Raw genomic sequence first — 26,175 nt, forward strand, 5'->3', positions numbered from 1 at the left:
GGTACTTAAAGCCCTTGAGAGAGAGATTACTCACAGATTTACACTAAGTAGGCACTTACCTTGTCCAACTGCAGCCTATGATTATATCTTCAGGGAAAATACACAGTGAAAAGGAAGGGACATGTCCTCACCAGGAGGATGACAAGTCTGAGTTCTCCCTAACCCTTGCTCTCAAGTGTATGTTTCTTTCTGGTATTTGAGTGACTGGAGAAAATATTTTTCATTTTTCCCCAGTTTGGGGAAAAGTGGCATTCCTGGATCCTCTATAACAGGGGAACTCAAGGAGGAAATGTCTCCAGGCTCTCTGCTGAGTGTCACATTTGTATTAGTCATGGCACCCTCAAAGCCTGGAAGCAGTCCTCATACTTTGGGAGTCCCAAAGACCTGGAAAATCCTCTGAAACCAGAGGTTAGTTAGGTATGACCAGAGGCCAGGGTGAGGTTCAGAGTGGCCTCTTCCAGTTTTGACAACTCTTCCCACTCTGAAGCTGCCATCACCTACTCGGTCTCTAAGGACACCTGACCTCACTCTCCATGGGAGCCTTGAAACCTGTCCTCTCCATTATTCCATTTCTCCAGATGGAAAAAATTCCATAAAAACACTCTTTTGGTTGAAAATGCCTCACAGCATTAGACAGCACATTCCACCTTTTGAGCTGAGGTGGTGTAGAAAAGGTCAACCAACACTCAACAAACGAGCAAGCTGTTCTTTTTCAGTGTTTCCAGTTTTAGAAAGCCCCAGAAAGTTCTCTGGATAGAGCACATTTTTAAATAAAATGGGCCAGAAAGTCCTCTACAGATGAGTCACACTGACTGAATATCAGAGCGGAACAACGGAACTGTTGTCCTATCAGGGCTGAGCCAAAAATAGTTGTTTTCATAAGCCTTTTACCTGATTCTCATTCTCGTCTGCACTGAAGTCCAGTGGGGATGGGAGAACCAGTTTTATTTCAACTCTAAAATCTTCCAAAATGTGTAGCAGAAGTGTATTACCGAAAAGGATGTAGCAAATGAGATTGTTGGCGAATGACTAAAATGTTGGCAGGTGTCCTTAGAAGGTGGTAAGCAGGACATGGCATCATTCTGGGTTTCTGCCTACCTAATAAAACTTTTTGATGTGCATCGTTAAGTATTCCTCTTTCCATGTAAATACCCCTGTCATGACCCGGGCTGGACAGACCAGGGAGTTGTGTTGAATTCGGAATTCCCTCGGGTTAAATTAAAGTGAAGCAACACCAAATGATCAGTTAAACATTTTATTTATGGCAGAAGTAAACTGAAGTTGGGAGGCATAACATTAGGTGGTGGGGTTTCTCACCACAGGAATTGGCATGGAGCTACCTCAGTAAACTGTGTAACCTGTGGTAACCATATACATCAATTCAGGGAATATGGAGATCCCTCCCGTTGGGTCACAAGGGTCAGAGCGGACCCCCTTGCTTTCTAGACTCCTTCTCAGGGAAGAGCCTAGGGGCAGCTGGATCCACTCCTAGTCCCACACTTGGTCAGCAGTTTATGTCTTAAAGGGATGAGGCATAGGGATTATGGAAAAGGAAAGAGAAAGAGGGAGCAAGACAGAGAGAAAAAGGAAAAGAGAGAGAAAAAGGAAAAGAAAGAGAAGGATTTCACCTGCCCTGGGTCCAGCGTTGGTGCAGTCTGTCTAAAGGTCCAGCTCCGGTGGGCACGCACCCCATGGGGCTTCAGTTTGTGACCTTTTATCATCCTTGCCCCTCCTTCAGGTGGGCACTCAAACTCATTAGGCTAATTAGGTGTCATGCACCATTTGTGCTTTCAGAACCTTTGGGGAAATGGGTTGGTGGGCTTGGGGGTCGTTTGGGGAGTAACTTCTTCTGTGCAGACACAACCATTGTTTGATCTTTGGCCACGCATGGTGAGCTGCCCTGCTCAGCGTATCAGAACAGGGAGCTGCGCACCCTCTGGCACGCCCTCCCCATCCCGTTGCTGATGTCCTGTGCTGATCAGCTTCTTTTCACCTGTGGTTCCTTGCTGTGCAGGGTTGGTTGTTGTGTAGAGTTTGTCGTTATGCAGAACTTGCGCCACCACAATGTTTGAGACACTGACTCTTTCAGTCTCTCACAATCCCAACACTTGTTTATTAGCATATATGAAAAGCAGGCCCACTCTGGGTATTATTACTGACCCCAGCAGATACATCACTCCTGAAATAAAAATCCATAATGACTGAAGAATTGCCCTCAGCTATCTTTTTATTTCCAGTATTTCATGCTTACACAGGTCTTTCATAAAGAGCAAAACCCACTGTCTTGGAGGAACATATGAGTGTGCTACAACTAATGTACACAGGACAAAACTTTCTTATATCCTTGCAGCCAAGATATGTAACATCCCATCTTTTTATCACTCTCACCTCCATACTCATCTGTGTCAAGTTAGGTTCTATGCCCAACCAAGAGAAAAATGTGTCATGCCATGGCAGCGGTGTTTGGCCTAAATTCAAAATGGCCCATGGTTTTAGATGCCTGAATTAAGACACGATAAAAGAAGTAAATTTTCGGAAGTATTAAACATCTGTCCATAAAGAAAGAAAGAAGAAAAAAAAGATGCTCTTTTTCAATTTGAGCACCAAAAAAAATCACTAAAGCCTACATTAAGTCTCCGACATGAAAAGCCCTTCAATAAGCTACACAACACTCAAAGATGTTAGATAAATAGTACAGTATTAAAGATTAACTGGCTGCCATACAGAAATCAAATTATTTGTTCAAAACTGCTACGGAGATGAGGGCAGAGCCCAGAAGCTAGATTTCTACTTGTTACCGCATATCCCTCCCCTGGAAGCTGGCAGCTAATCCCATATGCATTTTTTAAAAACCATTATGGAAGTTGTCACGTTCTGTGACATGTTGATCAAGGTTCCCCACCAAGCAAGGGGCTTTACTTAACCTCAGACCTGCTCTTGAGTTGTGCACACATCCAAGCACAAACATACAAGCACAACTCAACAGACCTGCAGTGTCATGGAGCCAAACGATATTCTTTCAAAGCACCAGGCTGGGAGAGGGGGCCAGAAGCCTTTGGCAGCACTCAGACCTCCCAGCCTGAGAAGAGAGGCTGTCAGGTTGCTCTGTGGTTGTGCACATTTTGTCAACTGATTTCAGACCTTGGGAACATGACAAGAGCTTTATAACCTCCTCCATCCCCCTTCACCCGCCTTGGTGAGCATAGTCAAAGGATGGGATGTGAGAGGATGCAGGGCAAGGAGAGGGTGCATTTTTTCCCCATCTCCTCAATTCACCCTGAAGTGTTTGTTTTCAGCACTTTAGGGCTACTAATTTATTCACATGGTTCTTCACTTCAGCTTAAACATGTTGTAAACCCTTGTGCAGCTCCACTAGCTAGAGCAGTTCAGCTATAGCAAGACGCCTGAGTCATGTCTCATGTCCTTTCCTTCAGGGCCTGTATTGTTAAAAAGCAGAAGATACAAAAAACTGGATGGATAAAGAACCATGTACGAAGAACATTCAGGACTGAGAAAGGACCATCCTACACCCTAAGCCCTCTGAGATACCAGACAAATCCCGCTGCCTTTAGATCTTGTCACATGCTTGGTCTTGCCCATGCGCCCTATGCTTATGGGACTCCATGTTAACAGGTCATGCAGATAGATCAACGTATACAAACAGGGCCCAGGTCCACCTTCTACTTTTCAAGTCAGACACATTTCTAGCCTTAGTGCCTGAGCCAAAGACATGCTAACTCCTCTGAAGGTAACCTATCATGGGTCAGTGTACACAAACAGAGTGCTGTCGATCTCTCGGCTGACCAACCAGGCTACTTTCTATGATGAGACAACTGTGTAAGTTGAAAGAAGTCATAATTCCCCTTCATCTAACACTCATGAGATTGCATCTGGAGCATCTGTGTCCAGTTTTGGGTTCCCCAGTAGAAGCAATGCATGGATGTAATGGACCAAAATACATTTAATCTATAATTCAGCAGTGCTGGATTCCAGGACTAATAGTTCATGCAGGATGAACTTGACAGCATTGATTATACTTAAAGGAGGCCTACAGGAAAGATGGGGAGGGACTCTTGAACAGGGAGAGTAGAGATAGGATGAGGGGTAACAGTTTTAAACTGAAAGAGGGTAGATTTAGACTGGATATAAGGAAGCAACTTTTTATGATGAGGGTGGTGAGGCACTGGAACAGGTTGCCCAGAGGAGTTATGGGTGCCTCATCCCTGGAAGTGTTCAAGGCCTGGTTGGATGGGGCTTTGAGCAACCTGGTCTAGTGGAAGATGTCCCTGCCCATGGCAGTGGGGTTGGAACTAAGTGATCTTTAAGGTCCCTTCCAACCCCAACCATTCTATGATTCTATGATTCTATGATTCAGATGACAGTACAGGTTTTTCCCCACAAACATCATTCCTTAGAGGCAAGACTACTTATTTATTTGTATCCATTTCAGCTGGGATTTTAAAGGCAGAAAAAGCGTAATTTTTCCAAAAGAAACTGCAAATATGACCAGTTTGACTACAGTGGATGCCTTTTAGTATGACTTTATGCCTAATAAAAAAGTGGACACTGGTACAGATGTGTACAACAAAGCCTAGGCATTACTATGTGACAAGTAAGACCCTGTACATCAGGTTGCCTGCCATTTCTGTTTGGTATTTCCATGTATTTGATATGTCTGTCCTTCTGTTTCTTCTCCCTCTTCTCACAAATAGGGAGCTACAGCATGCATTTTAATTGTATCAGCAGCAGTCTATGAATCTCCTATAGTTTCTCTGTAGACCAGAACAAAAGTCCTGCCCAGTCATTTCACATTTCTTTCACATTATTTTATGTCTGCTCTCTGAAGATGTAGGGTTTCTTCCCTTCCTTGCCATATGGGAGCAATATTAGATATTCAGCAAGTGCTGGGTTTTCAAGAGAGACAGTATTTGAAAGCAGCACCTGAAAGTTCAACAGAAATATGTATTTCAAAATTGCATCCAGAATTGCAAAATTCACATATGTTGTACCTCACCACTGAGGCTCCTGTATCCCAAAGCCTTCATCTTGTCCATACATGTAAATAAGACAAGCCAGGGACCGTTCCTTGGCACTGGAGCCAACTGCCCAGCAGCTCGTATCCAGACAGCTAAGCCCTTTCACCTCCCCAGAACAAGGCGGCTGCAGCCAAATTACCATTACGGATGGCCCCTGGCCAGTGCGAGTCCCCAGATGGTGCCCAGGCGTTGTCTGGAGAAGCACTAGCCGTTGTGGGCTGGAGCTGTGCTAACAGCTTACAGTACCGACAGGTATACACCAGTGCTCAGGGCTATGCCTTGCCCCTGCTTAACCTGTCGGGATAAACCTGGCCACAGCCTCCTATGGCTCTTGGATTTGCGGGCTTTTCCTCTCTCTCGGTCATGGCAGAAGAATGGCCTCTGTTAAGCCAAAGCTCAACTGCAGGTCAAGAATCATGTCAGCAAGGGCTGGAATATAGCGGGACAGTACATAAATTCTTAGAGTTTATTGTTATTATTTATCAGAACTGACTGTTTAAGGTGTCTTTTAAGGGCTAAGACAACTGTTGTTTTTCAGGAAGCAGATTGGTAGTCACACAGGGAGGAATTGGGGGTAAAACCCAAAGTATCTGTCAAGTTCTGGAGATACAATATTTGACAAGAGATGACAGATCAAATACTGCATGTCTGTCACTTACAGCCTGGTCGCTAAAGCTCCAAAAGACACAGCTCTTATTTTAAGGTCATGGTTCCACATCCTTCTACAGTATCGTTGCACAACTTGGTGGAGACACATCCCTGAGGGGACACCTTGTATGCGCTGGCCCTGCCTGCCATTTATCATCGTGCTGGAAGCGCTCATGAATTACTCTCCACATACACTAGTTTATTTAGAGATAATTCGAGTTGCCGTATGTGTGAACAGGGCCCTTCATTGAAAACCTGTAAGCAGCCAGATGGAGGGAGAGCTCGTCAGGAGCTGTGATAAAGTGTCTCAAGCAAACGACACCCCGAACAGTTCCACCTCTGCAACACCAGCAGGCAGCCCGCAGCATGGGGGAAACACCAGCGCAAACAGCTGTCACTTTTTGCTCGGCCAAAACCAGGAGTTCTGCATATTTATTTAAACTCAGCTGACTATTAAAGTATACACATGTAATACTGACCATGGGTGCAGCAACGACATGTTTCAGTGGTATCTTGTTTTCTATTGACCCTTTCCACCTTGACCAGAAATGGGTAATTCTAGTAAAAAAAAAAGACGAAAAAAACCACACTTTCCTTCTTACCATCTTGAAATAACTTGGGGTTTGTATTAACAGAACCTGGGTGGATGTCAGTTTTCTACCCACCTAGAGGGAAGGCTTGAGGATATACTTCATTAGTGAAGATATAAGAAGCCTAACACGGCACATAGCTACCTGTTCTGTGAATATTAATAACAGTGTTAAGCAATGTCATGTCAATTGCCTTACAATTACAATTGTAATTACAATTACACCTTAAAATTTGAATCCATAGGTGTGGAAGAAGGATGCCCATGTGCAGCTGTACATTGGCAGATCACTGCCTAGGAGGGTAGTACCATTCAGAGGTCTCATATGAACCTCCCTGGTCTTTCTATATTTCCTGTTCAGCCCTTGCTATTCTCCTGTTGCTCTTCTCAGAAGTCAGATTGTGAGCCACCAACAGCTGATATATGAAGGACATGGTCACTTGTTGAGCTGCAGCAGAAACCCCCATCCTTTGGCAGTGGAGAGCACATATTTCCTAGTCTTAGTCAATGTGGTGGTTATTAAACTGTAAAAATAGCAGGTTCCATTGCAACTACTATGGTATCATTGGATAACTCCTGGTATTTCAAAGCTGGAAAGCCTGGGCTAAAGGTGTGTAGCTTGTTTTGCAACATGAAAGAAACATAAAGGTCTGAGAGTGTATGTTGCTGTACAGCTGGTGTAATCGTGCCGACTAACTGCATTGATTAAACACATATTGATATATATATAATTATTGATATCAATATCAGTCCAAAACTAGGCCACTTACTTACTACACTGCTCTGTGCAAACTTTACACAGACCTTCCAGCTAATAACTGACCTCTAAAAGAACTCTAGCTACCTCTCAGGAGGTGACATCTCCATCTAATGACCCCCATCATGGTACCACACACCAGCATTCAATATCACAATAGTTCTGTGAAACCAAGCTCTCTCCTTTTTGAGGGATCTGGCTTCCATGTACTGGCAGAGAGGCCAAAATCCTGACTTGAATGCATCCTAGACCAAAGACTGGTCCCTGCTAAATAAAACTTGCAAGAATAATGTTAATGATAGCTCATGCTACACAGAACCGCACTTTACTTCACCTAGATCTGCAGACAGGATTATTCCACCATCAAAAAGAGCATCTCTAGAATTTAGGTCATGACTGGATGTCACCATGAACCATTGCCATTTCCAGCCCAGAATTTGTCCTGTTTAACTAATTTGGCCTGGTATCAATATACACAAGGACCTTCTGTTCTTTGCATGTTGTCATTCATAGTGCTTTAAGCAATTTGTCTGGTGTCAGCCACATTATTCCCCCATGCAGGCAGGGGAAGTGAAAAACAAAGAGTAAACAGCTTTGTGTGGAGAGAGGTCTTCCAGTCTGAAGACTGGTGAAGAACAAATACTAGGTCCACCTACAAAAAAAAAAAAAAAGAGCAAAAAAGGACGATCCAGGAAACTGCAAACCAGTCAGCCTTGTTTCAGTCCCTGAGAAAACTATGGAAGAGGTCATTACAAAAGCTATTTCCAGGCACACAAATGACAAGAAGCTGACTGTGAAAAGCCAACATTGATAGACTGAAGGGTCAATCATACTTGACCAAACAACTTGCTCAGTGGATGAGGGGAAAGTTGTGGATATCATCTACCTTGATTTTAGCAAGGCGTTGGACACAGCCTCCCTCAAAATCCTTTTTGACAAGCCATTAAGATATGGACTGGACAGATGAAACACAAAATGGCTGAGAAACCGACTAAACAGTTGAGCTCAGAGGGTGGTGGTTAAAGGCTCAGAGTCATGCTGACAGCTGGGTACAAATTAATTTCTTCTGGAGTCAATGTAATTCAGCTTTATAAATGATCTGGAAGGTAGGATTGAATGCACTGTCACCAAATTTGAGGATGAGCCTAAGCTGGGAGAGGAGGTAGATGTGCTGGAAGGAAAAGCCACCATATAGAGAGATCTCAACAGACTGTTGAGATTTGGCCAACAAGAATGAGGTTTAACATGAGGTTCAGCAGAGATAAACATCAAGTCCTGAACCTGGGATGGAATAATCCCAAATAGCACCAGCTGGGCACAGGCTGGCTGGACAGTTGCTCTGCTGAAAAGGCACAGGGTGTCTTGGCAGGCAGCAAACTGAACATGAGCCAGCCATGTATCCTGGCAGCAAGGAAGGCCAACAGCATCCTGGGCTGAATTAGTAAGACTACTGCTGGTAGATGAAGAGATGTGATTTTCCTACTCTGCTCGGCACCTGTTAGGCCACACCTGGAACACGCTGTCCAGTTTTTCTCTTCCCAGTTCAAGAGAGACATTGAAAGCCTGGAGATGGTCCAGAGGGCACCACAAAGATTAGAGGGTGGGAGAACTTCACAACTGAATGAATTGTGCTTGCTCAGCCTTTAGAAGGGAAGGCTTAGTGTGGGGAAACCAAATCACTGCCTTCCAATACTTAAAAGTTAGTTGTGGAGATGACACATCTCTTCACAAAGATGCACTATTATGGGAGAAGCAGCAATGGGCACAAGTGGCTTCAAGGGAAGTTCCACTTGAATATTAAAAAAAATCTTTGCTGTGAGAGCAACTGAAGAGTAGGATCAGTTGCCTGAAGAGAGTAGAATCTTCCTCACTAGAAATATTAAAGACTTGGCTTGACTGGGCCTTGAATAACCTAATCTAAGGCCCTACTTTCAACAGAAAGTCGGACCAGACGGTCTTGGGAGGTCCCTTCCAACCTAGATTTGTCTCTGTTTCTGTGATTCCTTTCCATTTCTTCTTAATATATACTTCACTCTGTATTTATGTCAGGGGAAAAATTGTCCTGAACTTTTCAATTTGGAGCAGAAGGCAGTAAGGATGCAACAGTATTTGTTTTCCATGAGTGTCCAAGATACAAAGAGTTAAAGAACTCTCGCTAGCTCAGACAGCAGCTCCAGCTTCCACATACGCAGGCTTTTAATGGCCTGCGTTGCACCCTAACCTGGACACCTGGCAGACATCCTCCTTGCCAGGTTTCTGCCCAGTCTAACCCTGCCCAGAGGGGCAGTGAGTCTCCTGCTCCTCGCTGGCCATGCTTTCCCTGACTACTGACTTGTTTCATGCTCCACATCATGTGCCAGCCCAAAGCACAAGCCCTGCCCTTCCGCCTCCCGGACATGAGCTGGCATGCATGGCCTAGCCTCCGAGTGGGCGCAGCAACCTCCCATGAAAGCGAGGAAAAAAAGGCGACTGTTACCGGTAAAGGCAAAACTGGCTGCAGCTGAAGGTCTCAGCCTACCAGAAGCCCCTGTCATGGCTTGAGCTATGAGTCCAAGAGAGGAACAGAGCCTCACAGATAACCAACTCCAGGGCCAGCAACCACAGGGTTAACCGTGGTAGCAATAACAAGGCAAACGATTGAGCTGTGCAATTTTTGGCTGGGCACCTTTAAACTCGTCATCCCACCCACCGTTTCCCTGCTAGGATCCATACTGGGATAGACACGATAAGGACGGTGGGTTTATCGCTCACGCCAGCACCTCCCTGTCCTGCACGCAGGGGCAGGAGGAAAGGAGAGCCGGCTTCGGTGGGAGGCAGCAAGCGGGATGGCAGCGAGCTGGAGCAGCACCGGCAGCCTGCACCTGGGGAGGCATCGGGGCCACCAAGCGCCGTGGCACACCTTTGGGGTGGCTTCCACCAGCGTGAAATCGTCTCCATCGCGGAAGCCACACCTGAAATACCTCTCCCAAATTGCTTCAGATAGAAATACTTCTCCAAAATTGCTTCAGATAAGCAGCGATTCCTACCCTGAGGAGCTGGAGACATGTCTAATCCCAAACTCCTCCCTTTCCTTGGCCCCAGCTCCTAGCTTGCCGTAAGTGAGAGCAATACAGACACCTCCGTCGCTATTAAGCACAATGAGACGTCTGAGACAATGGGAACCCGCTTGGTGCAGCAGTCCTGGAGGTACTTGGGGTGATGCCCAGCTGTGTTTTGCTTGGCCCCATTGGCAGGCTTCCAGGAGACCCGACGTCACTGCTCCCTGTCCCAGCAACACGCCAGGGCAGCCACGCAAGCCGGGAAGGAAAGCGGGAGCGTTAGTAGCAGGGCAGGCAGCAGCCAACCAGCCACTGTGGAGCCGCTTGGAAATTAGAAAATAGGCAGAGCAGGCACCTATTTTTGTGAAAACAATCTGCAATTAAATTGATATTAACTGTTTCAGGCCATGCACAGGAAGACAACGTAGGCTTGAAAACAGGCATGAAACACAACTTCACAAAGGCAGGAAACTGATGTATGCTCATATTTATACCGGTTTCCCACATAACAAGGTCCGGCAGATCACTGTCTGTCCATCCTCCCTCTGCTGAATACATTGGCTGAAAGGAACCAAACATGTCAGAGAACTGAAAGATGATGAGATTTCGATCCATTGTGTGAAAACAGCTGAGCAGAGGAGAAAAACCCTAAAGCTGCCAGCCCAGCTTGGGGATGAGTTCATGCACTATCAGAGAGCAGAGGCTTTGGATGGGGACCAGCTGTGGTCCCAGGGCTGTGAGTGCAGGGAAGGCACCGATCCTGTATGGAGATATGAAATGGTGGTGAGCAGGTGTCCAGGCAGGTGACAGACTCAAGAGGGAGATGGGATATGGGCCTCCCATGTTAAAGAGGAACTGCTCAGTGGTGGTCTCCGCAAGCTCTCGTGCTTGGTAAAACATGGGAAAAGCAGGCACACCCAAAGAAACAGCAAAGTTTGGTAAAAATAGCATTGCAATTTCCTTCTTACGCTGACCTACGCTCCCAGTGGGATTCACTGGGCACCATTTTTCATCCACTGGTTTCTCAGCTCCTAAACACTTCCAGTATTTCAAAAGTTTTCCTATGTTTCATAACATCAGGAGTCTTCAGCACAAACACAAGCAAAGAGAAATGTGGGATGGCCAGGATGCCCAGTGCTCACCCAGTGCTCTGCTCCTTTCCCTGCAAGCATAGAGGTGGCCATGAACAGCAGGGAAGACCTTGGGCGGCCTGAGGAGGGGGCAGCCCCAGCTCCTGTCTCTTCTCTTCTGTAAACAAAAGCAGCTGTAACTGTTGAACCACTTGGGTTTGCAGTAGAAGCATTTTGATATAAATTGCTACGGATCTGGGCGCTCTCCTAAAGAGTGAGCAGACAGTGATTTGGGAATGGCTTAATGCGCTTGGGTGCGGGCATCTGCAATTCAGCTCCTTGGTCCACCCAAGCATTTCAGGGTCTTCACCTTAAATTTTCCAGAGCTCTTTTGAGTGCCCATTCACCACCTGCTAACTGGTTAGTCTGGGACCAGGGCACTTTGATTTTTATTAGAAATCCCATCCTGATATACGCAACTTTGCACAAAAGAGGACGTCACCTCAGAATGACCAAGTGTGGATGACAGGTGTGACAGTAAGGGTGACAAACACTGCAGTCCTGGTAATAAAGAAAAGGTAGTGGGCAACGCAGTCATGTTTGTGGCCTCCCAGCTGGTTCAAGGTTCAACTATAACACCCAAAGTATGACAGAGACACAAAATAAGACAGTATGGTGATGTGGGAATGATAAGAAGTGGTGGGGATTCTTCCTTTTATCCAAGCAAATCTTCCTGTGTCTTGTCTTAGGAAACTATTTCAAGTATCTCACCTACAATAAAAGGGGGATATCCTAATTGAGGGTTAAAAATGGGAAATCCTCTCACCAAAAGAAGGAATGCCCATCACAAGGAGGGTATGCAGGAGATGGCACCTCCACACCGAGAGAAAGATCAACAGTTTCACAAGAGCTGCAGACTACTCAGTGCCACATTTTAAAGCTTTTCTTGAACCTGGGATACTTTCTTCTTAACTTAGCAGACCCTGAGGTCCTTATCAGTACTGTAAGTTTAGATGACTTGGCAATCTTCCTGAACGTTTTCTTTAAAATGAATAAACCTGACAAGTGCAATGCGAGTTACAAACTGCCTTGACTTCCAGGAATAAGAGGATGGTTCAAAGAATGCAACCCTGGAGTTCCCAATAGAAAAAGAGCGTATCTTATGGCAGAGCCTTCCCATCCCCACCCTGATTTTTTCAGTCAATTTTCTACCCCCTGCACTTTCACTACGAGGCAGTCAGGATGTCTCTGTGCAGCAAGACTTATTCCAACTGGCAGCTCTGGATCAAAGAGCACTGGAAACATTAATCAGTGTGCCTAATCATTTCCAATCGCAAGAAACTTTTCTCTGTGACCCGGCATATAAACACCGAGTCATTTCATTCACTGGTTGACGGACCAGAAACCAAACAATCCTTATCGGACCTAATTCATCTTACTCCTCCGGTTATAGATGGATCAGCCTGCAATGCTCCAGCAGCAGTGGCAAACTTTAGGCGCTTTACTTAATCAAACTGATTAGCAACCTGTCTGTAGCGCCTTTTATCTGTTAGTGCAAAAGTAGTTTACAAGCATTAAGTGCATCTAATTTTGCAATAGCAAAGCAAGATACGGTTACTATTGTGAAAAGCACCTCCAGTAATGAGGGAAAGCTCTTGTTTTAAGGGGGTGGGGAGGTTCACGGCAGCAAGTTTTGCTGATGCATGAAAACCGCTTTGAAAATTAAATGAGCGAATGGCGAAGTCAGGGAGGGAGCCCAGGAATTTTGATTGCCAGCTATCTGTGCTGCCCGTACTGCCATATGGTTTGTTGCAAAAGGAAAGGAATAATCAAACCAGACATCTGTGCCCAGAGTCTTATCTATTTGGGCACCATCCTCTGGACAGCCGCACTCTGAGCACAAACAAAGGGTGATGAGATCTCCTCTCCCCTTGGCGGGTCCGCGGGGGGACGTGGTGCCTCCTGCGCTCGTTCAGGTTAATATGTGTGTGATGGCCACCTGTTTGGGAGTTTGCTCCCACGGTAACATTGATTTCTCGCTTAATGCCAAGAGCAGAATAACAGCCATGTCACTCTTGCAAGGAAAGCTGACAAAAAGCTAAGGTTGCTTTAGCTTTCCTCGGTTTTCACTTGAACACCCCCGACTTGGAGGAAAAAAAAAAGAATTATGCCAAAGGTCAGCCTGTTCCAGGGCAGCTTGTTCCTGCTTTGATGGAGAGAGAAGTGAGGGGTGGCACAGAAACCTGCTGCTACACCTGACGGGCTCTCACGTATAAGGGACAGCAATGAAGCCCTGCGGGAGCCATTTGCAAACTTGCACGACCTGCCTTGAACCTTGCCCAAAACTGTCCTGTTCTTTTCTCTGGTGCATGGTGCCAGAGGCAATCCAGCTCCCTTTCTCCTCTCTCCCGGACATCGAGTAATATTTCTTTTCCTTGAGAGTAGGTGCCTTCGGGGAGAGGTGCGGGGAGGTGAAGAAGGGTGGAAGAGATGCACGAGCACACGGAGATTTCCCTCCTACACCGATGCAGTCCCATCCGCTGCGGTGGAAGAAAGTTAAATGAAGGATTTCCTGGTGGAAAGGCTGCCAACCCGAAGCTTGGGAGAGCTGGATTTCAACACCTGCTCAGCCACAGGCTTGCTGCCTGGCCTTGCACAAGTCATTCAAAAGCCACATGTATAATGGTACTGACATATCTGGCTCCTGGAAGGAAGTCTACGACACCGAGCTGGGTGGCTGCAGAGGATTAGGCATCTATGAATAGGTTTGGCATGAGGCAACACATCCAACGACGGCTGCCAACCAGGGCAAGAGGAGGTGCCAAAAGACAGGAGCAAATCTCCCCCAGGTCTCCGCCGTTTGAATCGCATGGCTCCGCGGGAGCCTGCTGGTGGTGTGGGCAGCAAGGGGCTGGTTCACCCTCCACCGATCCAGCACCTGCAGTGGCTTAGCACATTATCACTCCTCGCTCCCATCTCCCTGCCCCAGGTTTCTGCAACCATTCACAGACCCCAAACTGCGCCTTATCCCTTTGATTCCCAGTCCCAATCTGCCGCAGAGGCTAATAAACCCGACTGGACAGGCAGGGGACAGGCAGGACAGCTGGAAGCAGTAATACTTTCACCAGCTTCAGGGAGCGATGCCAGGGCTGGTCCCTGGGTATCTCTTCCTCTCTCTCTGCAGATGGCTGGGGACAGGGATTTTGTACCTCTGCTTGTCACCTGGTGGTCAGGCACCAGGAAGAGGGAGCTGAAGCTTCAGATATGGGGTTGTGCACAAACTCTAGGCAGCTCTAAAAAAGCAAAGCAAAGCCATATCTCCCTCCAGTTATGAGCAGAGAGTGCCGTTTTCTTTGCTGACCTGGCTGAGACAGCATTACGTTTTGGTAGCATCTCAGTACCCTGGGGCTACAGGGTCCCAAGCAGGCAGGAGAGAGCTAGTCCGACAGTGTCAATGCCATGCTTGCCCCAGGCTGGGCACTCCCAGCAGCATCACTCCAGACACTAGGGAGCTGTACCAGCATCCTACATGCCTCTTGGGTTTGCTGCCCAAGACCTTTTCTGTAGCTGCTCGGCTGGCCTGTTCCCTACCACCAAAATGGGAATAAGGACAGAAGATAGAGACAGTGTCTCAATCTCACAGTGAGAAAAGCAGAGACAGGCAGAAGCTGGAATATTCCCACATATCAACCATTCAAAAATCCCTCCTTTTTCATAGATAACAAGCCCATGTTGCAGTGTTCCTAGGCACTGGACGAGGATGCCTGTGAGGAAGGTCTCAGGAGCTGCAACATGAAGATCACCCTTCCCTGCACCTGACAAGCGCCAAAAAAGAAATGAGGCCTCATGGAAGAAAAAGTGCTGCTGCTTCTGCTGTAAGACCAAAACTGGGAATGCCAAAGTCATCAGGAAGTGAATGCTTTTGATAATGATGAAGAAAGGCCACTAAGCCCTCCTGAACCAAACACAAACCACGCAGCCTGCGTGTGCTGGGAACAGACTTGAACAGAAAGAAGGGTCAGCTTCTTGGCTGGCACAAATCAACCCAAATACATCAAGATCAATGGAGAAGCACTGATTTCCTTAGGTAAATAAAAAGTGGTTCTCCTGCTGCTTCTTCAGGAAGACAGTAACTGTGGGCCAGGTTGGATGGGGCTTTGAGCAACCTGGTCTAGCGGAAGGTGTTCCTGCCCGTGGCAGGGGGGTTGGAACTAGATGACCTGTAAGGTCCCTTCCAACCCAAACCATTCTATGATTCTATGATTCTGTGACTTTCCCAAACCCAGCTGAAGCTGCTGGCATGCCATCCCTGCAAGCAGAAAGGCAGAGCTGCTGTGGAGAAGAGCGGCTTAGCAAAATCTTGGATGAATCACAGCCAAAGGTCCATCTTCCCACAGGCCAAGCAAGCTGGTGGTGAGCTCACTCGGCCCCGGGAGCATTGCAACCGTGCTCCCATGCTGCTAACCGGAGTTGATGTACCCTTCCTCCGAGCAAGGCTTTTTGAGTTCAGCCTTGGCACTAGTGGCAGGCTCCAGAGCTCAGGGACCAGAGCAAGCACCCGTCTCTCTGTCTGCACTTATCTGCACCGATGGGCCCTACATAAAAACAAAGTGCTTGATGCAGCCGTGGTGACTGTGAGATGCACGCTGCTGTCATCTGAAAGGGAGCCAAGGAAAATGGTGAGAGAAGCGCTGGTGGCTCCTTTTTCCGCATCCCCTTCCGCTCGCTGGAAATTTGCTACTGGTAACAAAAAAAATGGTAAGGTACACTAAAACACCCAAGTCTGGGCATACCATCAGAGCAGGATTGCTGCTAGTCTCTCCTGTCCTGACCTGCTGCATTTTTGAAGTTCACCATGATCACACCTCCCATTCTGTATTTATTCGCTAATGTGATTTGAAAGTGGGTCAAAATGAAACGCTTGCCATTTTGCTGAAATTTAAATAAAAAGGAAAAAATCGGAGAAAACCAAAACCCAATGCTTGGCTTCTCCTCACCGTCACTTTTCTTTTGCCATCAACTTCTTTATCAGAAACCATTTAACATATGGAAATCTTCATATGTGAGTAAACATTTTGATAAAAAAAAAAGCAAAACAAAACAAAAAGCCAACACTGCAGCAAGAAAAGGGGAAAGAACCCAGTTTTTTCACTCCCATGAAATACAGTTGCTTCATTCAAAACTGGGAATGAAATTCAGGGATTAAAAAAATTTATCCCACAAACCTCACCATTCTCACGTTTTCCGTAATGACTCACACTTTTCAGATGGCTCAAAAATACGCCACGAATGTTAGGTTTATAATCACATCATCACCCTATCAGTTAAAAACCAAACAAGACCTTCGGCCATCCATCAGTGAATGAATGTCAAATAGGTGAAAGAGGATTGTACTTCAGTTCCTCAGTCAGCCAAAAGAAAAAAAAAGAAAAAAATATCAGAAAATCAAGGTGTGTTGTGCCCAGGGAGGAGGTGGTTTGCTCTCACTTTGCTGGAGCGTTGTCCAAAGGCCCTGGAGCATCGCTCCACCGGGGGTGTCCAGCCAGGCAGGCCTCGGCATGCCGGCGAGTGCCAGCACCTCGCATCCTCCTGGGGTCCAGCGAGGGCTGACGGCATCCCAGCTGCAGCTCGCGGGATGGGTACACGCAGGAGGGTGAAAGCTCGGTGTTTGTTTGGCAGTTCAGCAGCCCTTCTGGGGAGCATGTGGGAATCATCTTCCCAGCAACATCTTCCTGGAAGGGAATATGGATTACGGTTTGCTGCAAATAGTCCACTGCTATCATCTTCTCGAAGAGATTTTGGTTTTGATTTTTACCCACCATTGCTTTGTCCGCTTAGATGCCCCAATCTGAAGCCGTAGCAAAGTGGTCACATCTCCTTTAAGGAGCTTAGGGACGGGAGACTGGGTTCATCATGAGCCTCCGTTGCAGACAGTCCTGCCAGCAAACGGGGACATTTGGCAAAACAGTCATGCTGCTACTCGCCGGTGGCAAGAACCCTCCCTCCATCACCGCAAAGCAGGCTACAGCCTGAGATGGGAGCAGCCCCTTGATACCAGGCCAGTTACGGTGCTGGAGCTCAGCCCCGAGGACACACGCTCACCGCTGCTTCCCAAACATGGCACGGCTGGAGAGATGGGAATGCAGCAGGCAGGGGTGCAGGGAGGGAACTGGGAAATCATTTGATCAGGTTGAAAACAAATCTCTCCAAACACCTCCCTTCTTTCTCAGCCGCTCAAAAAAAGGAATGCTGCAGAAGGCAGGTTTGCACATAATAATGATCAAAATAGCCCAACTCGTTCTTAATAAAGTCTTACCACTCAGTGCCTTCCCCTGTGCCTCCTTGTCTCTTTTTAGATCGCTGTCCTTTCATTTCTCCGAAGGCAGACGGAGGAGCGCCCGGTGCCGCACCACTGGGGCCCAGCAAGTGGGTCAGGCTCGGTACAGGACCTCCAGGGACTGCTCAGCTTGTGAGAGCTGATTAAAGTTTCTGTATTATTTTCGTCTTGGATGGCGTCAGACAGCATTTCATTAGGTGCTTTGTTCTAGTAGCTCCTTCTCACTCCTGCAGGTGGTGAGGGGGGGTTCATCTTGTGCAGCTTCAGACATCCAAAGTTCAGGAGTCCACGTCTCAACCAGCTGTCTGGCCTCCCCCCACGGTCACTGGAGGACAACAGTCATTACCAGTGGGAAACCCACCTATTTTAGATGCCTGCCTTGAGATGGCTCCAAAGCATTTTGACCTGATAGTTTAAACTATGCCCAGCGTTCCAGAACTACCCTACCCCAGGGATGGAGAGAGGAAGGTGTTAGGGAGTATCAGAGCTCTGAGCATAAAGGCAGAAAGACTCAAATGGCCCGTCCTGCCTTCAGTACACTGCAGATCAGTTCCTTACACCCAAGACCTCTACCTAGTACGCCCAGTATTTTAGACTAAAGCTGCAACCGTAGAGACACATGATTTCCTCTAAAATCTGAAAAAAGGCATAAAACTTCCAAGAGTTCCTTCTGCACCCCAAACCTGCTGATCGAAGCTTTCTTCCACTAGACATGGCAATCAAGTCACGCCCTCACCAGCCTTTATCCCAATTAGCCAAATAAACTGAGCTCCTTAAGCCTGGAGTTCTGGTTTGGCAATTCCAAGCCATTTATGACCCTCCTTTGAATTCTTCGTGGCATTTCCCCACCCTTCTTCAAGTGCAGACACCAGCCAGCGTCCCCTCCTTTAAAGGGACAAAGTCACCTCCCTGCTACTTGCTCTCCAGAGTTGCAGAGAACCTTTCTGTCCCACTACTCCATCGAGAGCTCACTTTCACACGATTACACACAACCCCTTAAACTCCCTCCCTGATACTGTGCTCCCAAGAGAGCCTCACTCAGGCTTTAGACAGAACCTGAATTCTTTTTTCCCAACTACACTGCAATACATTCAACTGCCATAAATGAGGGGTTTTTTTTTTTTGCATTGGTGCTATTTAATAAGATAGTAGCCTACAAGGGCTGATTACATCCTTACTACTATGCAATGCAAAGGAATATTCCCAGACACTGGTAGTCAAATCATGTCTGCTGTTACCCTGCTCCTTCACACCCTCTTGGCTCATGACAATTAGCACCTTCCTGAACAATGACTAGGAGCCAACATGGACCAACCCCAATAAGCAGCTGGTTGCAGTCCCCTGACATGGAAAGCTGGGGACTTTATGCCCTACGGATACATGTTGTCCCACACCATTCGGCAAAGTGACAGAAAGCAGCCTTGGGTGCATCAAACCATCTCATCACACATACCAGGGCCTCAATAAAAAATGGACATTAGCCTGAAACCCCTACTGAGACCTTGTTGAGGTTTGGATAGAAGTCTTGCTGTAGGACAGGAAGGGTGTTGGAGCTCTTTCTTACAAAAGAAAGTGGGTCCAAGCTGCTGCAAAGACAGGCCAAGCCTGGGGCATACAACCAGGGATGTCTACTGAACTGCTGAAACATCCAAGTGCCAGGCGGCACCGTGTTACAAGTCACATTTGGCAGGGAGGAAAGGGCTGCAATTAGCAAGTGCTCCGCTCACGCCTGCATTTTCATCCCAGTTGCACGCTGGGAAAGAAAGTGACATTATTTCACATTTTTATTTTCATTATGTTTCTGCCACATGACTTTCCTCTTCTTTTCTCCAATTATTGCATCGCTCTGGGCTTTCCCAAATTCTCCTGTTGTAACAAGGTGCTGTGTAGGACCAGAGTCCAGGAACTCTTACACAGCCAGGTAATTAAGGTGTCTCTTACTTTCTCAGTGGGTCCTGCAGCCCCAGGTTTGGTGGCTTGCAGATGGAGTATCTGGCCACTAACAAGAGCACATATGCTGCCTTACGAGCCTTCCTTCCATCTTCACCTCGTTGCAGGATCCCATGGTGCACAATTCCCACAGGGAACAGAGAAGAGACAGTTGTTGGCTATGCTGCAGGGATGAGCTGGTCCTCAGATGTTTGTTAAATCAGGGCTGGCATTAGGCATCATCCATTCCTGTGGTCATGGAAGGCCCATAATAATCAAGGTACAGTTGCTTTTTCCAGCTATACTGAAATTTAAGTAACACGCCCAATTTCATCTTCCTTCTAGGACAATTCGAAAGCAACACAGTATGATGAAAGGACAAGAGAACAGATGGGTTTTGTCTGCATGCTACCAAGGCAAACTTTTCATGGAAACTCAAAAAAAACCCTCCTGACTATGTGATTCATAAATTTTAAAAGCCAAGAGAAACCAGCTAAATGATTTTGTCTGACCTCCTGCCTAATAAAGACCACAGAATTTCATCCAGTGATTTCTGCCTGAAGCCCAGTAATTTGTGGTTCAAACAGAGCATCTCGACTAGACTACTGTCCAGCTTTGATGCGAGGACGTCAAATGAGGCACTAACCACTTCCCATGCTGTCAAAACCTGGCTCTTCTACAGGTTGTCAGCATCTCTTCACCACTGCATAACTTGCCATAGCCTTCCCAAGGACATGAAAATTTTTATGTGTTTTTGCCCACTCTATCAAAACTCTCAAACAATCAAAAAGGGGGAAAATGGAGATTCTGAAGCACAAAACATCAGGCAAGGACACACCGACGGAAGGATAACAGAGCATCTCTACGTAACCTTCTGCTGCGGTAAAATGGATGAAATCTGCATTAAAATGCAACTCAAGGTCCACTCGTTTTCCCACTCTAGATGACACAGTGGAAGAGTTATTTTGGTTCAGAACAAAAATTTTCCAAACATACACCTATCTGTGTGACTTGTAAGGAAAACACATTTATTTGGTTACAAAAGTAGGTTTTTTCTGCCACTTGTAAAGCTTGCTACAGTTTCACAGCAATAACTATTTCCACAGCAGAGACCCTGAGTGGCCAGAGCAAAATCCACTTCAAGGCCATCCCCTGCGAGAGAGGCCCAGTAAAAAGACGGCTCGCTGCTGACTACACCTTCTGACTTTTTGTTTCCAAATTTCTGTGGTTGGAAGCACTGATGGGGTAAAGAAAACTTTTTTTTTTTTTTTTTTAAGGAAACAAACCTAAAATGGCAACAAACCCAAAATGGCAAGCAGCCCAGAAGGCTACAAGACCAGACTCTTCTCAGGTGAAAAATATTTACGTTGAGCACTGAATTAACACAAGCTCTTTCTTCCTTGTATCTTGCAAGTGCAGCATTTGATGAGAACCCCGGTGATTAAAGTTCCTCGCCCACAGACCTGCAACAGCCCAGGCGACAGCCTGGAGATTACTCTGTAACATCAGCCTGTGTTGGAGGGTAGAAAGGGGCTTCAGGCACAACGTCCTAATTCCACTCCCGTTCCTGTTCATCACTAAATAACCATATTCACGTTTAATAAAACCAAGCCAGAAGGTTCATTCCAACAGTGTCTCTTTTATTGCCGCTTTCAAAGAGATGTTTTCTCACCCTCTGCATCTCACCCTTTGCCTGCACTCGTGCTATGGCCAAACCCAGGCTGAAAAACAAATTCTCCGGGCAGACATCTATGCCCCCATGGCTCAGCCTCTGCCAGGATGAGCGTGGCTCAGTTTTCTGCTCCCCCCACGGAGGGATTAGTCTCATCTGCGGAGCAGGTGAAGGTCCAACTCCAGCTCGTAAAGGTGCTGAGCTGGCAGCGGTCAGCATGGTGCTGCTGATAAAAGTGCTGAGCGTTTGCGTAGGGTGTCTCGGGGGGTTTGAGGTCCACACTTCATTACACGCTGTTACAGCCATACTCTTTGTGGCACCCAAGCTAGCGAGCTGATGACAGTAACTCCTCTGGCTGTGGCTGTCTCAGCCATCCGTGAGCTCCTGCTACCTACATGGCACAGAGGACTACGGCAACAGGAGCAGCACAAATGTCTAGAACAACAGGACATGTAGGCTTATGAATTAGACACCCACCTAACAGGCCAGGTCTACACGAACCATCTAGTGCTTTACCGCATGTGAAACTTCAGACTGTTTTAAGGCACAGTTAAGGTGCTCTTCTTTAAGGTTTAAGGCACCGTCATTTTGTGCGTGGAAGCTCTTACATGAATTAAAATCCTGTTTCTGTTGAAGTGTACAGGTGCAATCCAAACTGGCGCAGCCTGCTTGAAATAAAAATAAGAGCACCTGAAGCAGGAGTAGCTGTATCCCATTTCTGTACCCATAGATCTGCAGCAATTAATGCTGCTGCCATAACGTGAAGATGCTGTATGTCCGCATAACTGCACTGACACTAAAGGGATTCATACTTAACAGTGGTTCAGCTGAAAAGGTATTGCTTCTGAAAAAAGCCTAAAGCACTGTTTTTTGAGGTTCTGGGTAACCAATAGTTAAAGTTCTGCTTTCAAATCATCCATCCTGAAGCATCATAGCCGGCAAAAGTAGCGAACCTAACAGTGCAGCAGCACAGACAACGTGGTGAAACCCCACAGCCAGTTTAAATATAAGCCTCACAGTTTCCATTACTGCTACTGTAATGATTTTGCAACCCTCATTTATTTTTCACCATTTCAGCTGCTAGTTTGTGGCAAATATTTGGAAAAAAAAAAAAAAAAAAAAAGAACCCAAAACCCCAGAGACTGCCTATCCTTGACAGGAACAGTCCTGGCATGCCTGGAATGTGTAAAACCACAAAAGAGCCATTTCTGTTCATATTACTCCTTATGAAATCCCCTTTTAAAGAAGACTCAGCACTGGAGGCTTCAGCCACTCGAGAGAGCCCCTTCAGGATTGCCTTTCGCTTTGAAATGCGACTTATCAGTCAAAGCCCAGGCGGGTTTGGGTATCTCACTATTCTGTCCTTTGCTTTGAACTCCGGGACCGTTATGCGCACAGCCGCGAAACCGGTCAAGCCATTTTCCTCTCTCCCTTTGTCCCCAGGTTCAGGGTAGATAAAAGCCGCACCAGGCTCGCTGCCCTGCCAACGCCAATTTGACTGTTAATTTTACATTTAAGAAAACCCAAATAACAAAACCCAACACCACACACAACGATTATCACCATTACCCACACAAAGGCCAGAACAACCACAGTGTGATTCAACAAGACCTGGGCTGCAGCGGGTATCTCTGGACACACACGGGAATATTCTCCAGGCCGTGCAGTTGTGCAGCTCTCTCTTGCTCTGACATGTAGTTTTCTTGAGAGTCTTCTTTTCTCCCTCACAACTTGTAGCATCAGCGCGATGCTGCTGCTGGCAGCACGGTGGGAGCCTCGTGTGAGCAAGGCTTTGATCAGCCCTTTGCGCTTCTAGGGATACGTATAGGGCACAGGCTGGGCAGATGCGAGTTTGCTTTGCTGGAGCGAGGAGGTGACCAACTCATGTCACTGCACTAGTGCAGTGCTGAGCACGACATCTCTTAAGGTGCCTCAGGAGGGTCAAATCCTGCTCCTGTTTAAGTTACTAAGTAAACTTCTGCTGGCTTCTCTTTGTTTTCTACCTCTCCTCCTTCCTTTCCTGAGCTTCCTGAAGGTTTCTGGGCTCGCCTTCCCAGGCAGATCATCACTACAGGCACATGGCAATCTGTAGTGTGAGGTTCATGGCTAGCTGGCTAGCTTGAACATCAGAAAGCACCAGAGCAATGCAGGGCAAAGCTGAAACAGAGGGACTGTTAACCCCAATTTCCAGCACTTACTGCCTTTTATTCATGCAGACTGACACGGAGCCCTGCAAAATGCAAGAAGCGCTGTAGTTCATAAGCAAAAGGTTTGGCAGGACAAACATGAAAGACTGTAAGAAAGAGCAGTATCTTGTACAGAACTGAAAAAAAGAAAAGATAAAAAATGATAGGCAGGAATTCCCCGGTGGTCTGAGTTTATCAGTGTGATTGCTTTCAGGACTTTTTTTTGTTGTACCACCTTGATTTGCATACAAAGCATCTCTAACAGGAAATATCAGCTGTCCTGGAAAAAACCACAAGAAGGATAAGGATTTTTGCTGTCAAGGTTAGAATGGCTTTTGGCACCGTATGACATGCCAGAAAGCCTCTCTCCTCACGAAAGCAACTTGCAGTGACACACTGCAGTTCCTCCTCACTCCCACCTCTGCATCCCATCCTGGGGGCAGCAGCGCGTGATGCAGCTCCTCAGGACAGCTTCCATAGTTAGAAAACCTGAAAATGAAAGAAAAACAAGCAGGTGAGTTGATTTGCATTCCAGATTCACAATTAACACAGCACCAAATTAGCTTGTAGGAAGTGGAAGAGTAAAAAGGAAAACCGCCAACTTGAAAATGCAAATCTTCACCCTACTACAATTGCAAGCCACAGCCAGGATTCCTATGGGCTAGGAAGGCACTAGTAAGAACACATTTTTCACTACTTTTTCAATGCAGTCACTTTATGAACTCGACAGTGGCTTGTGATATGTGGTTTTATTCCCATCCCATATATAGTCAGTCTCATTTCCTGAAAAGAACATGAACAGAAAAGCAGAAAACCTTTAAAATGATTGTACCAGTCTTTCTGTCTTTTCTTTCTCCTTTTTGTCTTTTATTTCTACCACACTGCACTAAAAACCCCAGCATTTTTTAAATTAGTACAGGATAAAAAAGTGGATCTTTTCCCAAGGCTCGTGGATCTTAAAGAATATAGGTTGCTGGTTTGAAACCCACACACTAACTGTTGGCAGCACAGAATGAAACCGCAGCATTTTGTTTCAATATGGTATACATACCTATATACGTACAATTCCTCTACACATGGCTACCAGGAATCATGCTTCGTCCCCAGCAGCGAGCACAGCAAGCGAGATTTGTTCAACAACCCTTTGCACTGGTATTGCAGGACCTCAGCTCTCTGTGGCCATCAACAGTCACAGCCCCACGGAAAGCACAGCAGCGAGTAAAAACTTGCTTTACAGATGAGTAAGTGAGACGGTGGTAATTATAACACTACACCTCTTTGTGTTTTTCTGCAGAACTCAGTTCATCACATTATCTGCCTGGGCTTGGTCCCTCTCCCGGTGGGAGCCCATGTCATTAGCAGTGAGAAGAGGTCTTTGTCACCCCAGGGTTCCTCCATGCTCCTCTTCCCTCCTGGCCACTGAGAAACACTAAGGCTTTCCAAGCACAGTGACAGGTCCTACATAAGAGATGATCGAGGCACAGCCCAGCATCCCAGCTGAGCAGCTCTGCCACTGCTCGAGGGCTGGGCTGGCAGTCATCGGGGCCGCAAGCCAACTGGGACCTTAGGAAAGAAACTGCAGCAAAGACCAACAGCATCCTGGGCTGCAGGAGCAGGAGCACAGGCAAGAGATTTCAGCCCTCATTAGACCTCATCTAGATATTGCATCTAGTTTGGGGCCTCTCTGTACAAGAAACACATTGACAAACTAGAGCAAGTGCAGTGGAGGAGCACCAGGATGGCCAGGGACTGGTGGACTCACCTGGAGAGAAGAGGCTGAGGGAGCTGGGCCAGGGGAAGAAATGGTTTTGAGGGATTCAGCAGCAGCCCTCAGCACCTGTGGGGAGGTTAGTGAGAACACAGAGTCACGTTCTCCACCGTGGTGTCTGGCAGAAGAATGAGAGACAACACGCATTATTTGAAACAAAAGTAGTTCAGATTGGGTGTTAGGAAAAACTTTTTCCATGTGATGACAGTCAAGCCATGGAGCTGGCTGTGCACTCTCATCCCTAGAAGTCTTCAAGACTTAACTGAATGAAGTCATGAGCAACTTGGTCACAGCGGACCCACCTGAGGTCCCTTTCAGCCTGAATTATCCTACAGTCCTACAAGTCATCTTCTAACTGCCACCAGCGCAGAGGTTTTGGAGGAAAGGGTGGGAATCACTCAGTGCTCAGGTACTGTGATATCCCCCAAGCGAAAGAGTTGAGAGAAACAACCACATCCCAAGACCATGAAGGCCCAGAAGGCACCGCTAGGCACCGTACCTTATGTTCCCCCCAGGAAATGACAAACCCCACTTCTACATGCAATCCCACAGTGACCCATATGCAACTGTCTGTCTCAGTTTGGGCATCAGGGGCCAAGGAACCTCTGTCCATGTCCCATCTGCAGCACACACAAGAGCAGTGTTGGAGGGCAGTCACACCTCCTCCCTCCTGTATACACCCCATATTTACAGAACAAGCAGGATTTCCTAAGCCTTGTGTATAATGCCGACTATAAAAAGGCTCTCTGTACCGCCCAAGGCTGAAGCCTCTATTCCACAGTATGGAGATGCCTCAAGAAGCCTTCCCTCTGTCCCGCAAGCTGCAATGCTCTGGCGCGGGATAAGCAAGCTACACTGCCAGCACGGCCTCCCCCTTGTCTCCATCCCTTGTGTCATAAAGGGTGTTGGAGCAATGTTTTGCTTCCAGTCAAAATAACTTATGTGGCAAAGAGAGAGGAAATGTCACAACCAAGAAGAAGATGAAAAGGGACCTCACAGACAGAGCCGCTGAGCTCTGGCTTCTCACAAGAATCCATACAAACCATGAAGCAACTGTCACATGCGCTGGTTGGGCAGGAGAGGAGGATGTGGAAGGGGAGAGGTTCATCTCCTCGTCCCAGGTCACCCAGGAGGTCAGTGGCGGA

General features: G+C 46.9%; 2 long non-coding RNA genes across 2 annotated transcripts; both read right to left on the reverse strand.

Annotated features, from left to right (window-relative positions):
* Positions 1-16,251: 16,251 nt before the first annotated feature.
* On the reverse strand, positions 16,252-18,932 carry LOC121233279. Its single transcript, XR_005932305.1, has 3 exons — positions 17,455-18,932; positions 16,958-17,074; positions 16,252-16,870 (listed from the first exon to the last, which is right to left on the reverse strand). It is a non-coding gene; the product is annotated as an uncharacterized LOC121233279 (long non-coding RNA).
* A 498-nt stretch (positions 18,933-19,430) lies between these two features.
* LOC121233278 lies at positions 19,431-24,117 on the reverse strand. The gene is made up of 3 exons (XR_005932304.1): positions 23,682-24,117; positions 23,275-23,542; positions 19,431-19,653 (listed from the first exon to the last, which is right to left on the reverse strand). It is a non-coding gene; the product is annotated as an uncharacterized LOC121233278 (long non-coding RNA).
* Between the last annotated feature and the right edge of the window lie 2,058 nt (positions 24,118-26,175).

This window comes from Aquila chrysaetos, chromosome 4, assembly GCF_900496995.4.
Source record: "Aquila chrysaetos chrysaetos chromosome 4, bAquChr1.4, whole genome shotgun sequence".
NCBI lineage: Eukaryota > Metazoa > Chordata > Aves > Accipitriformes > Accipitridae > Aquila > Aquila chrysaetos.